The sequence below is a fragment of the Pipistrellus hanaki genome, assembly GCF_964339955.1.
Source record: "Pipistrellus hanaki genome assembly, chromosome: 1".
NCBI classification, from domain to species: Eukaryota; Metazoa; Chordata; class Mammalia; order Chiroptera; family Vespertilionidae; genus Pipistrellus; species Pipistrellus hanaki.
In genome coordinates, this window is record NC_140503.1 from 30,504,224 (window position 1) to 30,520,713 (window position 16,490).

The following is a 16,490-nucleotide window of genomic DNA, read 5'->3' on the forward strand; positions in this document are numbered from 1 at the left end:
GGTGCTCCCTTATCTGTATACAGTCAAGGCCGGGGGAGGGGGGGGGGGCGCGGGAATTATTGAGAAGAGAAATTTACAATTTATCATTTCTTGGCTGATAAGAGCAGTACATGACTACATCCATGTTCTTTTTTTGCTCCTTGATGTAGATAAATTTTATAAGGGATATAGTTTTCTCTGTATTTGACTATACAAACTATTTGCATATTTATGGCTGATTTGGAAAACCGGTTTATGATATTTACTTTTTACCTTGCATTTCTTTAAAGAAAAAAAAAAAAGTCTATGGAAAACTGGCATAAACACATATTCTTTGAAAACAGTAAAGAGTACAGCTTGAATGTATATTTGGATTCTCAATGTAATAGAGAGTCTCACTACTCAAACTATGGCTAGTGACCAGCAGCACGCACATCACCCAGGTAATCAAAGAAATGCAGGCCCATGGGTCTCATCCCGGACCTATTACAAGGAACCCATACTTTACCAAGATCTTCCGTGACTTATATGCACCGAAGACTGGAGAAGTGCTAAGGCAGAGGAAAGTTCTTCATCCACACAGCTCTAAGTCATCCTTGGGAACAGCTAAGAGCCACTTTAATAGGGAAATTTTGCCCAAAGTGTTCAACCATGAATGAAACAACTTGTAAGCAGGGTTCACTTAAAAAATAAAATAAAACACCTAAAACGGGTCACATGCTAATGCACGTAGTATTGAAGTTTAAGAAAGGGAAAATGTAAGTTAAAATTCCATATATTACATAAATATTCATGAACTGCTTGAATTAATTGCACACAGTCTGCCATTGTTTCCAACCTAAGGTTTTTGTTTTTGTTTTTTTTCTTTAGCAAAAATGTACACAACAGATAATGAATACAGTGAACTCTAGAAACATGAAGATCACCTTAACAGACAATTATTTAATGACCAAGCACAATAATTTTCCAAAGAATTGTATCAAGAAGCTGATGAATTCTAGTTTGATACATTCTGAAAACCCTTTCCCACAGGAGTGCAGCCATACTGCAAATTGTTACTTTCCTGCAAATATTTTGGGGCAAATCAGTATCAATGCTGGGGGAAAGGAGAGTGAGGAATTAGAACCATAACTTCTAGTTTCAGCAAAGACGGGATGTTAGGCTGTGATTCAGACTGGAAGCCAGTGGTAGAGAAGGACCATAGCTCCTGTAGCGGATGGTAAGATACCTCTGGGATTCACTTAAGCTATTCACCAGCACAAGGAGAATTAAAAAATGCTTCCCCTTTCACCTTGAACACCCTATATACAATTCTCAGGTTATGATTTTTTCCAATTCTGCTTCTCTTCAAGACTCTCCATGACATGAATATTAGCCTCATTTTCTCTTGTTAAAAAAAAAAATGAAAGTTACAGAAGTCAAAGGATAGGAAATTGGTCAGTGTTTGACCTCCTGAATCCAAGGAATGGGCTCAGGTCATCCATGCTCTCCCTCTTCAATAGCGGGTTTCTATTATGCCTCCGGGTTTTTGTTTTTGTTTTAAATGCTCAAAGCAGAATGCACACTCCTTCTTAAGATCTGGGTTAGTGGACCTTCCCTTCTCCCACATGCCTTTGGAGACATACACTTGAAAACAATCCCATAGTGTGGAAAAGAGAAATGCAGGTGCTACTCCCAATAGAATCCTTACTTTTTAAACGAAAGCCATACATTGCTGAGTTCCTCTCTCATCAGCGAACTGCTGAAGCCAAGAAACTGTGCACATTCTTCTCTACTAGTATATCCTCTGCCCTGGCACAGTGCCTAGCTCATAGTAGTTACTCAATTAATAGTGGGGAACTGCACTTCATTCCACATCCTCCAGCACTAGAACTTATTATATCTAGGAATATACATCGAAATCTGATCCTGCATTCGAGCTTACCCATGTATACACAGGCTTGCCATATAGTCTTTTCCTCGCCTTCATTTCTACTTTTCCTTTTCTCGTCTGCCCAGGAGCTCGGTGTCAGGTATGTTTCACAGAAATACCACATTTCAAATAATGCATATACTGAATAGAACCTAATCTTGTGCATCATCAGCAAATAAAAGAAAAGATCATTCATTGAGGACCTCAGGTTTTAGATGTATCGTTTAAAGCAAAATTGAGTATAATAAGCAAGCAACCCCTCCCCACATGAAACAACTTTCCCTTTCACTTACTAATCCTGTTCCCTATTTCTCTGCCCTCCTTTTTCCCTTTCCTCATCTCTTCGTTTTTTCCTCTCCACTTTTTTTTTTTTAATTTCTTCTTTTTTTTTTACTAGGTCTTCAGGCTGGTTGGGCACCCACAAGAGTGATCAAAATTACCAAAGGCACCCAGATTTCCCACCCTCTCTGTCTTACTCTCTAAGAGTGGCTCTGGTCATCCAAGTTCAAAAAAGTTGTACCTTGTCACCCATTAGAGCAGGTCTAGCAGGGTCTCCCTGTGGTTCAGTGTGGCAGGATAAGTCACAGCAATCTTATTAGCTCAGAAAGTTACATAGTTGAAATACAAATATTACTTTTTAAAGTCAAGATGGCATTAGTCAACTCATCTATGAGTTATTTATTGGGAAGAGAAATTTGATGCTCTAAAAGATATTTTTTAAATAACTTGTTTTGAAATCAGCACATTTTTTTAAAGCATATTCAGAAATACTGCTGGTTTATAAGTTCCTTCTCTACATGTGAATGTATAGTTCAGAGAGCTGGGTTAATGATGTCACCAAATAAACAGACTTCGCATCTCTTACTGGTTCAGTGACTAAGAGTTCTTGCTTTGTTTAAGATTTCTGTCACAGTATATATTACAGTTGCACGCTGTCTTGGTAATTTTCTCTCTCTCTCTCTCTCTCTCTCTCTCTCTCTCTCTCACTCTCGCTCTCTTATATTGCAAAGTATGTGCATTTCTCTCCTCAAACAATTGTAATATGTGACATTTTAGTAAGTCACATCTATTAGCACTAATGTATTTTCTTGTAGACACTGTCCTAAATGGGGCCAAATGTTCTTTTCAGTAAAAATTTAAACTATTGGAGAGCTAATTCTATTTTTAATTATATGATAGTAGTATTATCCTAACAAATTTTGAGTCTATTCAAATAATGTCCCCACAAGTTTAAGAAACCTACATTTTAAAAGACACATTCTGGAAAATAAGGTACTTTATATGCCGTAAAATAAAGTTTCTAAAACTTTGTGGCCACGTTTTTGCCCTTAAATTAATTTTTAAAATATTTATATTTGTATTTCAAAGCTATCTCATCATTTATACCAAAATGCCTTTAGAAATTAACATCAATTATAATTTTTCAGTTTGTTCTAATGCATTTTTCCTAGTTTTGATTGAGCAATTAAATGTAAACCAGATACTTTTATCAATTATATAGCTATGTTGCTCTAACAATGCATGCTGATTAGAGTACTGATATTCTTTATACCAAAAGCATCCATGTTAATCAAAATTCTCTTGAAGAGAAAAAGGCCTTCCTGGTTATAAGATGGCTTATCAACGAAGCAAGATACAAGGCTGACAAATCACCATATTTACGTTTGCCAAAACATAGGATCACGGAAGGCCTGTCATGTCTTCATTTAAAGCAGTGTCCTTGATTATCATGAGGATGCGCAAAGTGCTCGGAAAGCACATCAGTAGGCAAATCTTTCCAAAACCCTCTCACAATGTTCTCCTTTGTCCTGTACAATCCTTACTTAAGAGTCTTACCTTGGTCATCCTAGTCTAGCCAACACTCATCTTTGGGTCTTTGGTATTTTCTTGAATATACCTTTGGCACCTAGTTTTCCCAATCTGCTTCACCAGTAAGTGACAATTACTTAATTGATATGCTGCATAGGATATAACTCAAGACATTGAAATCAGATGTCTCACTCGAACCTCAAAGAAAACGATGAGCTACTTCAAAGGATTTCAGGAATCTACCCAACTTGTTAAATAATTAGCTTTCAAGTTGCAAAATACAGGGGCGTATCTAAACTCGACCCCAAAGGCATTCTGACACATCTTGTCAAATAGGGAATGGTCAACTATTGTACAAAAGTCAGTGCAAAGTTTCACCCAGGCAGCCTTAAATGCACTCTTAGATAAAGAAATAACATCATGTAGAATTTCTGTTGTTCCCCCCAATTTTTCAGATAAGATTTTTTTTTAATGATCAACCTATTAAAAACAAATTTTCCCTGCCTACTCTTTTCCTGAGCTTCACAACCTATATAAAAAAAATGACATCATAAATAAAACTGAAACTCTCAACTAAAGACCCACCACAAATGTTAACGGCCTCTAGAACTTAGAGAGAAGCCCATCCACCAGGCTATCTTATGAAGTTTCACTTTAAAAGAGACCCAACAAAACAAAAAGCAAAATGGAACATGGATCCAGTTGGAGGAGTCTGGTTGTTACCTTCAGCAGTTAAATCACCCTAAGTCTGCCCCATCTTGAATTGCCACGAATGCTAAAAGGAGAAGGATGTCAAACAATTATTTAGCACAATGCTTGACCCGCCAAAGCTTTTCAGCAAGAACCTACCTCTCTCCTCATCGTTTACAGGAAATCACTGCAAATCTGTTCCACCCTTAATCCTCAGGGACAAGATGGTATCAGTTTCATCTGCTACTTTCCACCATGAGTTGGCAGAATTTGGAAATACGGGCTTAAAATGTTTAAATCTGTGTAAGATGCCGACCTAGTCTCTCCCTATACGTTACCTTAAAACAAATCGGGGGAGGAGGTGCTTCTAAAGCACTTAACTCGCCTCTTAATAATGGGTGGACTTATTTCCAATTTGACTGGGTGACACCAAGGGCTGCTGAATAATAACCAGAGCTCTCTCCCATCAGGTTAGCATGCATCTCACGTTGGATCTCAAGTGCCTCACGTTCACATCGTCACTACAAACAGTTCAGGCATTTAGAAAACAAAGTATCAGTGGACTTGAACAGTCACTTTTAATTCATTTTATAAATAAGCAACTGAGAATTCTGCTCCAAGTGGCTGCTAGTGTAGCCCATCCCGTAAATGGCATTTTCCGAAGCGTAAGGCACGATATGATACGAATGCAGCTCTTCGTAATAGAGAGACTGAGAACAGCATTCCTGTACCATAAACTTCAGCCGTTTTCTTGCATCAGAATAAGCAGTCTTATAGCAGGGAGCCTCCTTAAAGTATTCATAGCTCTCCTTCTCCGTCTCCAGGTGGATCTTCCTCAGCAAATTGTTAATTAGCACAGACCTTCTCAAGTAGGTTTCTGGGTCTTCAAGAAACCGGAGCTTCTCCAGAGACAGTTTGAGTATGCAGGTCCTGTCTTCGGGCAATATCAAGTGCTGGAAGGCAAGCACATGGTTAAAGCTACTTGCCTTAGAGACACGAAAGCCAGAGCTTTTAGGCCGAGTCATAAAAAAATGAAAGAATAAAAACAAGTGAATCCTTACTTTTGGAAAATACCCATGGTAATCTTGATGTAAATCTTCTTCTTCTGCATATTTCCTCTTAAAGTAGGCTACTTTCGACGTTGTTAATGTGTGTGTTAATACTTTGGTTGGATAAGCTAAACAAAACAAAACAGTTGGAGAAAAGTCAGATTTTGTGACCAAGAGTATTTTACCACAAAAATGCTAGGAGTAAGGTGACCAGACGTCCAGCTTTTGGCGGGACAGTCCCAATTTTTAACAATTTTTCCCGCGTCCAGACAAAAGCAGGAAGTCTGGTCACCTTAGCTAGGAGTGAAAAGGAACAGGGGACCCTGGGAAATGGTATTCTCTGTTCACTTACTAAGCAGCTTGGTAAAGCAGTCAGGGGCATTGCCCTGTGGTGTAAGTGCCACTATCCAGACCCAGGATCGGTGTTCAGGTTGCAGATTTATAGTTATCTCCTGAAGCAGCCACTTAAAAATAAATTACTTACCAATCCTCTATTTCCTTTCATGCCATTTAATGCCAAAACATATCCAATTTGATTTACAAAGTGTAATGAACAAAGATGTTATTTTTCATCCTTCTTTTAGTTAAACTGCCTAATTTACAGAGGTAATTTAATGCTTCTGGGTTAATCAAGCTGGTGTAAAATTGGTTGGTGACCCAATTACACTTTAAAGAAATAATTGTGTCTGTTCGTAGATAAAGCCTATGATATGGTGATGGTATATCACCATCCTCATAATGCCTGTCTTAAAGAGTTAATCATCAGTAAATGAAAGGTTTAAATGACATTCCGACTAGCAAACTTGACCATGGTGTAATATCTGAGAGAGAAAATCTTTGCTGTTTCCTTTGAAATACTATTGCTATTGAGGATTCTGGCTTACTTAAGGAAGGACAGTGTTCTGAGAGCAGATTTTCAGATGTTGGTGTAAAGGAAGTTCCTAGTATGTACTCTAGGTGGTGCTCACATCACAGAAAAAAAGCAAGTTGACTTTAAAAGCAAAAGGCAAAGAGCTTCCTAGTGAAAGCAGTGAATGGATTTAGATTACAAATTACTGAGTCCTGTTCAGCACTCAATCCCAACTCAAGACTAGGAAAATGAAAAAATATAAGTTCATGTTTAACCATTGTCTATTTTAATCTCAAATTTTTACAGGTGTTGAAACCATTTGCTTCTCAAAGTGTTAAGTAAATTTTTGGTTAAGACACTTTATGTTTTTCCTCTAGCATTCTACATTTTTTTAAATCATAAATATTAAAAATGTGTTCAAGAACCTGCTCCTTCTAGTTTTTCCCCAATTTGATGCATCTGTATAAATGCTTCCTGCAGCTTTTTGTAGCTGAGTGATTTTTCTAAACTGGTAGGAAAAGCTACAAAAAAAATCACACTTTAAGCACTCAAAGGAGTCAGTTCCTCACAATGGATTATAAACCCAAGAGAGCCTTAAATAGAGTTCGCCTGTCTTACAAGGACAATAAAATTTTTAAACCACTGGTGTGTCTGACCTAAAAAAGAGACGAATGTGTAATGATCACTCACAATCTATGCAAAGACAATAATTGCTACTGTATACAATCTTTGGATTCAATCAGCAAAACTCGGCTTCTATGAAGATTTTACAGATTTTAAAAGGTTAGAACAAAAAAAATTGAATACATTGAAAATAAAGGAAGCATCCTTGAAAGCTTCAGGGGCTGTTTTTCAGTAAACATTTTCTTTGGTGAATTTTCAACGGGTTTAATCCAGTAATTAGGTGAAACTTTGGGACCTTCCACGATGACAATCGATTCCTGTGACTGAAATCTTTTTATTTTATTTTTTAATATATTTTATTGATTTTTTACAGAGAGGAAGGGAGAGGGATAGAGAGTTAGAAACATTGATGAGAGAGAATTATCAATCAGCTGCTTCTTGCACACCCCCTACTGGAGATGTGCCTGCAACCAATGTACATGCCCTTGACCGGAATCGAACCCCGGACCTTTCAGTCCACAGACCAACGCTCTATCCACTGAGCCAAACCGGTTTCGGCCTGAAGTCTTTTTAAATGGTTTATAACTAGTTGATGCCACAGTGGTTCTCAAATGTTAGCCAACATCCGCACCATGGGAGAGCTTCTTGAAACAGAATTGCTGGGGCCTCTAACCCCAGAGTTTCTAACTCAGTAGGTCTGGGCTGGGAGCAGAGAATATACATTTGTAACAAATTTCCAGATGATGTTGAAGGCCACGTTTTTTTAGAGCCTCTGTGTTTAAAGCCTTAGGCAAACTCGGGAGTAGCACTACAACAGCAAGTTGAAAAACAGAAGATTGAGCCAATCAGCCGATTGCCTCATCATCAGAATGCCAAGCAATCAGCTTGATTGATTCTTGTTGTTGCTATTGCAACATTGGCTATATTGGCTTCGATGCTTTAGCATCATGAACAAAGCCAGACTGCATTTTAACTAGTGAATGATGTCACTTTTCAACATAAATTCCTAGGCTCGCATTAAGGAGTATCAATGGCTGTTATTCGCATTACAACTGGAGAAGCCGCTGATTTCTTTAAATAGGGTCCAATGAATTGCTATAGAACAGCACAGGATGAGGAAAGACTTGGAAATGAGAAGAGAGACTTTACCATAAGGAAAACATTATAAATATAATATGTACCTATCTTTAAATGTCTGCTCGTATTATTTTCCAACGCAATGCAATGTCTACAGTATTTATGACCAGTTAAAAACCTTTGAATGAATGATACAAGGAAGGGCAGGTGGCAACTTGGAGAACCAAATGTCAAATTCAGCAAGTAATGCTCTGGGGAAGAAATTTTTCTTTAGGCCGAAAAATACACCAAATGTCTCTAAGGTTCATAAAGATTCTGTCTGGCTGTATTCAAGCAGTCAGCCTAAGATTATGAATGTTGCAGACCCTGAGGATACAGAGTAAATTCTCGGGGGACTGGAGGGGTGTCTCAGCTTCATGGGCAACAAACACACTTAGCAACCTAGTTTACTGCTCTTAAGAAACACCCCCATGGGTTGTTGAAATGCTGAAAAGCTTTCCCAGCTGGTGTCAGTTTGACAATTACCTCCTTACAGGCTGTTGAGCTACTTGCAATGTTTTCAGCATCAAATGTTGGAGGGTGCTCTCAGCCACTTTGAGACTAAAATATACAGCAAACATAAGTAGCTGCATCTGTTTTCCTGGCTGCACTGGAACTCAACAATTCAGGCCTGGGAACTATTACCTGATCACCTGGTTCAGCCTCCAAAGTCTGTAGATGAGGAAACTGTGGCCCAGAGCTGTCTGCTGAGAGTTTGGGTTTTTAGTCAGATAGAGGTGGGTTTGAATTTCTGCTCTGCTGCTTTTTAGTTGTGTGACCTTGAGAGAATTACATCAACTCCACGAATCTCATTTGCAAAGTGGGGACAGAAATAATACTGGCTCATAGGAGCGCTGAAATAATTCATGGCAAGAGGCTGGCACTGTCCCAGCCTTATAGTAAGTACTCAATAAATCCTAGCTCTTATTAGTGCCAATAAGGACAGATCTATCCCACAGAACAAATCCCAGCCTGGCCTCCCAACTCTGACTTTGAGACTCTTTCCATCACCCTGCCTCCCGGAGAAACCAGGTTATAATTAGAGAGGTAAAAGACTGCAAAGGAATATTTCCAACAGTCACGTTTATATATAATTAGAGAGGTAAAAGACTGTAAAGGAATATTTCCAACAGTCACGTTTATATATAGAGTACAGGTACTGTAAAGGCTCTGAGCAAATATTTCTGGATTTAGTGCCTCTGGTCATATATTTGGGGCAAAGGAAATATTTTTGAAACATCCACATAGTCATTTGGAGAGTTAAAGTGACTCCAAATATCCAAAGAAGTGTGCCTGTTATAACCCCCTCAACATGTGTACATCTGTATGTCAAAGTCTCCTGCAGCTAAAAAGGCAAACTCTGCCCAGCCTGTAGTTCAGATGAAGATGATGAAATAGATAAAGAAAAAGGAAAATGACTTTGTCTTCCTAGACAGTGTCCTGAGCTCTGAGAACAGCACATAAGTCATAAAACTGAATTAGCCTGAGCCCACATTTATCTCTGAAGGTAAAATGGCGAATGTTGACTTGTATATTTCAATTGTTTCCTTCGGACACATAAACCTCTGCTGGGCTCCGTATATTTCATGGTGTAAAACTTCAACAAGCAACACATTAAGAATCACAGAACAGAATGACCATCCCATCATCGGAGTTCTGGCAGTACAATTTGTACTTATTTCTTTAAATAAATGTTTAAAATGCAATTACAAACGATTGCTCAAATGCTTCCTTATTGTTCTGCTTCTGCCTTCAGACAACTGAAACCCTATTATTGTGCAAGTGATTTCATTTGGTGCGCGGCCCAGGGCAGTACATTAAGGAAAGATCATCAGCAAATTAATTTACAAACACTTTGAAAGAACAGACAATGATAAAAGAACAACTCCTGTCATCGTGACCTGTTCTTTGTCCAGGACTCTGAAAAGCCTGAGAGATGATGAAGTGATGAGTTTAACATATTTGCATTTTGGTAGGCTTTTCATTTTCACGCAATCAATACACTGCAAAACCAGCGTCGAGACCATCCCATTAAAGGTGTGCATCTGTAGCCACAGACAAAAGAAGAGTCTCATCCATGGGGAGAATAGTGGGTTCTCATCTCAGATCAACAACTGACTCACTGACTCATGCTACAGACAACTCAAGGGCCTCTGCTTCCAGTCTCCCATTGATTTCCATTTTTGTGGGGTTAGCCTGGCATGAGCCTCAGAAAGTACATGCCTCGCCCTCAGTAGTCCATTTCCTACTCAGCAGCCGAGCATCCATTCCCAGTCAGGGCCAGGTACCTGGGTTGCAGGTTTGATCCCTGCCCCTGCTTTGGACATGTGTGGGATGCAATCAATCAATGTGTCTCTCTCACATTGACGTTGTACTCTCTTGTCTTCTGTCTCTCTCCTCCTCCCTCCCTCCTTTCCAATCTCTCTGAAAAGCCATGGAAAAAAATATTCTCCAGTGAGGATTAACAACAAAATGTGTAGGTCTCCACCTATACAAATAGGTGGCAAGGCTACCAGTCATTCCGCTTTAAGGGCCATGACCACTTTGTTTAGAAAGAACTATTCCATCTGTCACTGTCAGCCATATTCTGTAATCTTGCTGCAGACTTAAAATATGTGCTTCAGGCCTTGTTCAAATCCCAGCTCTACAATATTTGTGCTTAGTGACTTTGGGCAACATTTGCTTACCCTCAAAGAGCCTGAGTTTCCCCATCAATGAAATACCAAACTCATGGAGAGTTGCATGCATATTAAAGGAGATGATATTTTAAAAGCACATACTCAGTGCCTATTGCATATCCACATATTTTTTGGTCCATAAATGTTAGATATTATTATTTGTTATCTTGTTTTTGAGGTCCTACATACACCCTACTCAGCAGCACTATGTCATCTATAGGACATCTGTCCTGCCTTTAGTGTTAAGCGCAGGATGCAGGAAACATTCCTGAGTGTGTTCAGGAAGGTAGACCAGTGCAACATCTAAAGCTGTAATGCTGTGCTTTCTGTGGCCCTTCTGTCTTGTTGATATTTAGCAATGTTTCATCTATCGTCTCCTCACCAGCCTTTGCCTGGCACCCTTCTGTGAACTGTGTCATATGGGGGCAGAACTCAGTGCCAGTTCTGAGCTCTGAATCAACGGAATAATCTCTTTCATCAAATGGAGCATCTACCCCAAGCACAAGACTGACTCTACTGACAGTTTAAAATTACCAACCGGCTGTGGCTCCTGGAAGACTTTCACAGGAGCTTTCAATGGGGCACTGACAGCCGGTGAGTTAGAATGGTTTCTCAAGAGACCAGCAGCATTTGGGACCGCCCCAGTTACAGGCACAGGATATTCAGTGAAACACGGCCAATTCCACAAATCTATCTTGTTCCCTGGTGGTGGCCTTGGACCCAACGAGAAGAGCATTCCATGGGAGGTGACCATCCATGTAACTGTGAAGTTACCTTAGATGCTGCACAAAGCCTAACCTCTGCCATGATCGGGCCCTAGTCCTGAGAAGAGACCAAGAGCTGTAGGTTGCCTGGGAAAACTCCGTGGTTCACACCCTTCAGAAATGCATTCCTTGTTTTGAAGATGATCCTCCCTTCCACTCCACCTTTCACTTTGGAAAGTGGGAACAAGAAAGGAAATTAGTAGAGCAACCATATAGCTATTGATAGGTCCCAGGAAATATCTTCCCAATAATGTCTATGGAGAGGCTATAACTGCCTTAGATACCCAGGCCTGTTGCTCAGAGAGGAAGGTTGCAATCCCTAATATACACATACCAGGTGGTCTTTTGAAAAGTATCTGATTTATAGCATCTATATCATCTTCCACTTTGATACCACCCTCAGGTTGGGTTACAGCACCCAGCACATTTAGCCAGGTATCCCAAAGAGTTTGTAGAAAAAGAAAAGATGCAATGACTGGTGTACAACTTTCCTCACTCAGAATTGAGGGGGAGAATTAGCCCTGGAGTTGAGTGGTTCTCTGCCCTCATGCACACGGGACCCGGTGTGTGTCACCACCTGGAGCTGCTCTAGTGGCAAAATGTTCTTCCTTCACAAGCAGCCTGTCTTCTGGAGCTAAAGGTGCTTCATGAAACTTCAGTGTGCTCAAGCTCACTCACGCCACCCAATTTAATAAGAGTTGGTCTATCTCCCACACTACAGGTAGGGAACCTGAGCCATGAAGTGATGACACAGGTACCACAGGGGGGCAGCAGTGAGGCTAGGCTTCTGAGTCCTGCTTCTCTTTGCAATCTCCCCTCTTTTTGTGATATTTTTGATCCACACTTCCCTTTGATCATCATTTATAAAAGAGAACATACTCTTATACACCACCACAGAGGAGAAGTTCCAGCTTCAAACCTGTCCCTCCTCCCCTTCTAAGCATCAATGGTATTTAGGAGACACCTGGATCTCTGCCTACCAAGTAGACTTTCTGTTGCACTTTACAGTCAATAATTTATAACGTGAAAAAGGTTTTAATTCTAAATATAAAGCCGTATTACAGTACTGAACCTAGCACCAGCCAACCCTTGTGCGTTTCAATAATATCCCCCCACCGCCCCACTGGGAATTAGTGTCGTAACTAGAGGGCTCTGTTATTTGCCTGTTTGTAAAAATTTAATCAGAAAAAAATTCAGAGAGAATTGTGTCAGACTAAAAGCAGGCTGCACTGAAGGAACGCATAGATACTATTTAGACAGACAACTTATTAAAAATAAGGTGTGGGGATGGGAGCTTGACAAGGATTGGCTTCCCCTAAACCGGAACATGTGTGTCTGCCTCAGTTTTAGTGCTGAATGATTACAGTCCGTTTACACCTCTGCTTCTGCAATTCTTCTAATTTTACCCTTTTCTGGGTTCCTGAAGCATATCGCTTTAACAAATAGAGCAATGTGAACTGGCCTGTGCCCTAGGTTTAGACCTATTGTTGGGAAGTCAGTGTTTTGAGAGCTGAAGCCAGCTGGCCTGAGCCCTCAGTGGAGAGCCCAGATGTGGAGGCAAGAAACCCCAGCAACTTCATCAAACCTTTCCACTTTCCTCCACATTACAGGCATCTTCTTAATCTCATGAAAGTGCCATGACATAAAACAGAACGTGGAATGTTCATAAACACCTAAAAACTTCCAACAAGAGTTGGAAAAAACTGAAATTAGGACTTGGTTTCCATTTTAAACCTGAATGATCTCAGCTTTACCTGAGCCTTATAGACCAAAATACACCCCCCTCTTTATACCCCTCTTTATATGTTCAATTATAGCTGGTGTTCCTATTGAGGAGAGTGACTTCATCCTTAACTATAAATTGGTAAGAATTGCTTTTCACACTCTGACTAATGTTTCTAGGATTGAATACATATATTATAATGGTACTATTTGATTTGTTTAAAGCTAAACCATGATAACATTTTCTGGTGAATGATTTTAAACAGATCTGTTCTCCCAAGGTACACAGCATATATTCTGCACATTATACATTCAGGCTAAAATCAGAATAAAAATTTAAGAGCCTCTTCTACTTGACCTTTTTGATTGTGGCAGTGGTCTTCACCAAAGGGCAGACTCATTCAATAATTAAAGGCACTGAGTGATTTTAAAATCCTATGCATAGTACATAAAAAATAGGATGTGTATAAATCACTAAAGCACAAGACTAAGGCATGTACAGGAACCAATACTTGTGGCTGCTGTCCTCAAACTTTCCTCAGGTTGATAGCATGACTAGATCTCCATCCACATCTCATGGAAGAATGACAATAAGTTCTTTGAGTATCCTTAGATTTGTTTTTCACCATAAAATGTAATAATTGTAATGGAAAAAGAAAAAAGAAAAAGGTGGGTAGTATTACAGGCTAATTGAAACCAACATTTGTGATGGTTCAAATGGTCATCTTTAATGCTTAAAATCACTAAACCACAAATATTTCAATGATTATGGAGACCAGTATTTTCAAAGCCTCATGATACTCGTAAACATGCTGCTAGCATAACTGATAGAAAATCGTATGCCAACTACACTTATATAAACACTATACAACAACCGGAACAGAATACATTTTCAAACAGGTTTCTGAGCAAAATTGTTCAATGATTTATTGTTACAAAGGGAAGCAGGGAAAGGGGAGAGAGGCAGCATGGTCCATTTTCGTGAATTTGATCACAATTTGCGAGGCTGGTTACCTACAGGAAGTGCACATGGATAGCTCAGTACATGTGAAAGTTACACAACGCTGGAGGGCTGAGCACTCCTTAAAAGACTGTATTCAGTCTTGAACATTGAGTCTAAATGCTTAACACTGATGGGTTTGTATCATCATGACCTTTATGCAAATTAAATTGAAAACATCACCACAATCCCTTTTTGCAACTTAGAGAGCTCTTTTCACTGACTTCATTCAGACATGCACCAGTGTGCAGAGCAAGCTTCCGTTTGACATGTTCCCTGAGCCAGGCTACCTAATTTGGCCCACCCTATTCACGGGGGTCTCAGAGGGGGAAGATCTGCCGGCCCACCAATGTCCTTTCTACAGAAACCCTCTATTGACTTCTACCCGGCAGCTATCTATAGAAGCAACCCCTCCTATTGATCTTGTAAGTTATGGTAATGCTACGTTAGCATTTATTGCTCTGGATACATATTTAAACAATAATGCCTGTAAAAGCCAGTGGTTACCTGATAATGCTGAATCAATCTGAAAAGTGTATTTCCAGGACAGCTTCAGAAAATCTGGTGAGAGTTCCCCTTTGCACAGCAAGCATTTCTCACAGCCTCTGGCTCATGAATGAATGGTTACCTGAGGTTTTGAAACAAGGAGACAGACACAAATAACATGGGAATGTCAGCACTACACTGACTTGAACTGGTTATAAAGTCAGGTGAACGCACTTAGTAAGATGACACTAAGATCTTTGAGGTGGTGGGGGGTGAGGGGGGGAGGGCTTGATCTGGACCAGAGAGATAAATAGACAAGCCTTTGAAGACACTATTAATTTCATTGTCTTCAAATTTAATTCCAAACATGAGGAATCTTAACTATCCTAAGAAATTTAGGAAATAACTGAATAACTGATCTCACCTGTTATTGACTGGGAGATTACCAGTAGGTGAATGTGTTGTTGTTGTTTTTTAAACTCAGCCAGAAAGATAAAATTTGTTTTTAAATGCTAGGATTTGTATAATTTCAGAAAATATTGTCTCTCAAGTCAGAATCCAGCAGTTAACTCAAAACACACCAATCCAACCGTTCTCTGGCATACACACTACTTCTCACCAGCTCTGAAATAGTGAAGTGGCACTTTTCTTTAAAGAGCATGTTTCACTGCACCTTTTCTACATAGATGTAGGCTTCCAGATCTCATCATCTTCTATATTTAGAGAGATGAGCTTTCCAAAGGCAGATAGGCAGCCAATGAGGAGGATCCCATCAAAAGAGAGGTGAGTTACTATGGTTACTTTTCAGGAGATTGAGTAACCGAGAAGGGCTGCTCCCGGGCCAAATGGACCCTTTCCAGAGCGGGACCTAAAAGGATGTTGCTCCCCGGTACGTGTTGATTCCATTAGCGGAGACTACCCAGTGTCATTTTAAGGCTTCCCGGGAGGGATTGCTGCTCCCAGCCCCGCTGAGGCACACAAGCAGCGAAGTCTAAGGGTAAAAAAAACAAGGACTGAAAACTTCCCAACACGAACCCAACAGCGATGGACAGGGACATCCTCAAGAACCAGCTCCAAGATCATTTCCTTTGGACCACTGAGTCGGGATATTTGGGGCTACCCGCTGACCACTTTCCAATGGGCTGGGGGCGGGGTGCGATCCCCAAACCCCTTCCTAACCTCCCCCGCAGGGAAAGGAGTCCTTTCTGAGCCTCCGAGGAGGGCACTGGGCTGGGAGAGTCCACACCTACCTTGGGAGCGGGGCGCACTCACCGGGAGATGGGCGCATGCACTTGTTTCCTGAAGGCGCGGGTTTCGGGGTTCGGTGCTCACTGCCTTTGCGGCTGTCACTCTGCAGACAGCGGCGCTGACAGCGGTGGCGGCGGCGGCAACTGCAGCTCGGCCCCGCAGCCCTGGCTCCCGCAGGTCCGTCCCTCCGGCTCCGAAGCGCCTTTCGCTCTGGTTCGGAACGCGAGGCGGGCTCGCAGCTGCGCTCCGCTCGCATTGGACCAGCGGGAGCAGATGTTATCCGGTTGCTAGGAGCGTTGCTAGGAGGCGATGACGCCCCTCCAACCGCACAGGAGCAACTTTTTTGTAGATTGGGTGCAGAGGCTGAGGCTGTAGGAATGAGATTTGACAGCTGGGAAGAAGAAGGGCGGCAAACAGAGTCCCTGCAGCACAGGGAAGGTCCTCTTGTGGCCTAAGTGGGGTCCAGAAGGGCGGGCGGGACCTGGGGTGAGGGAGTGAGCTCTGCAGCTGCCCGCGCTGGGCTTCCTCTGGATGAGCTCCGGCAGGCCTGAGCGGTGATGGGG

At 41.0% G+C, this 16,490-nt stretch overlaps 1 long non-coding RNA gene across 2 annotated transcripts; it reads right to left on the reverse strand.

Moving 5' to 3' along the window:
- Positions 1 to 4,938: 4,938 nt before the first annotated feature.
- On the reverse strand, positions 4,939 to 16,149 carry LOC311616567. 2 transcript variants are annotated; one of them, XR_014793914.1, is made up of 4 exons: positions 15,952 to 16,149; positions 14,701 to 14,821; positions 5,452 to 5,567; positions 4,939 to 5,343 (listed from the first exon to the last, which is right to left on the reverse strand). It is a non-coding gene; the product is annotated as an uncharacterized lncRNA (long non-coding RNA). The 2 variants fall into 2 exon arrangements; XR_014793915.1 differs by having other exon boundaries at positions 15,930 to 16,139.
- Positions 16,150 to 16,490: the final 341 nt, after the last annotated feature.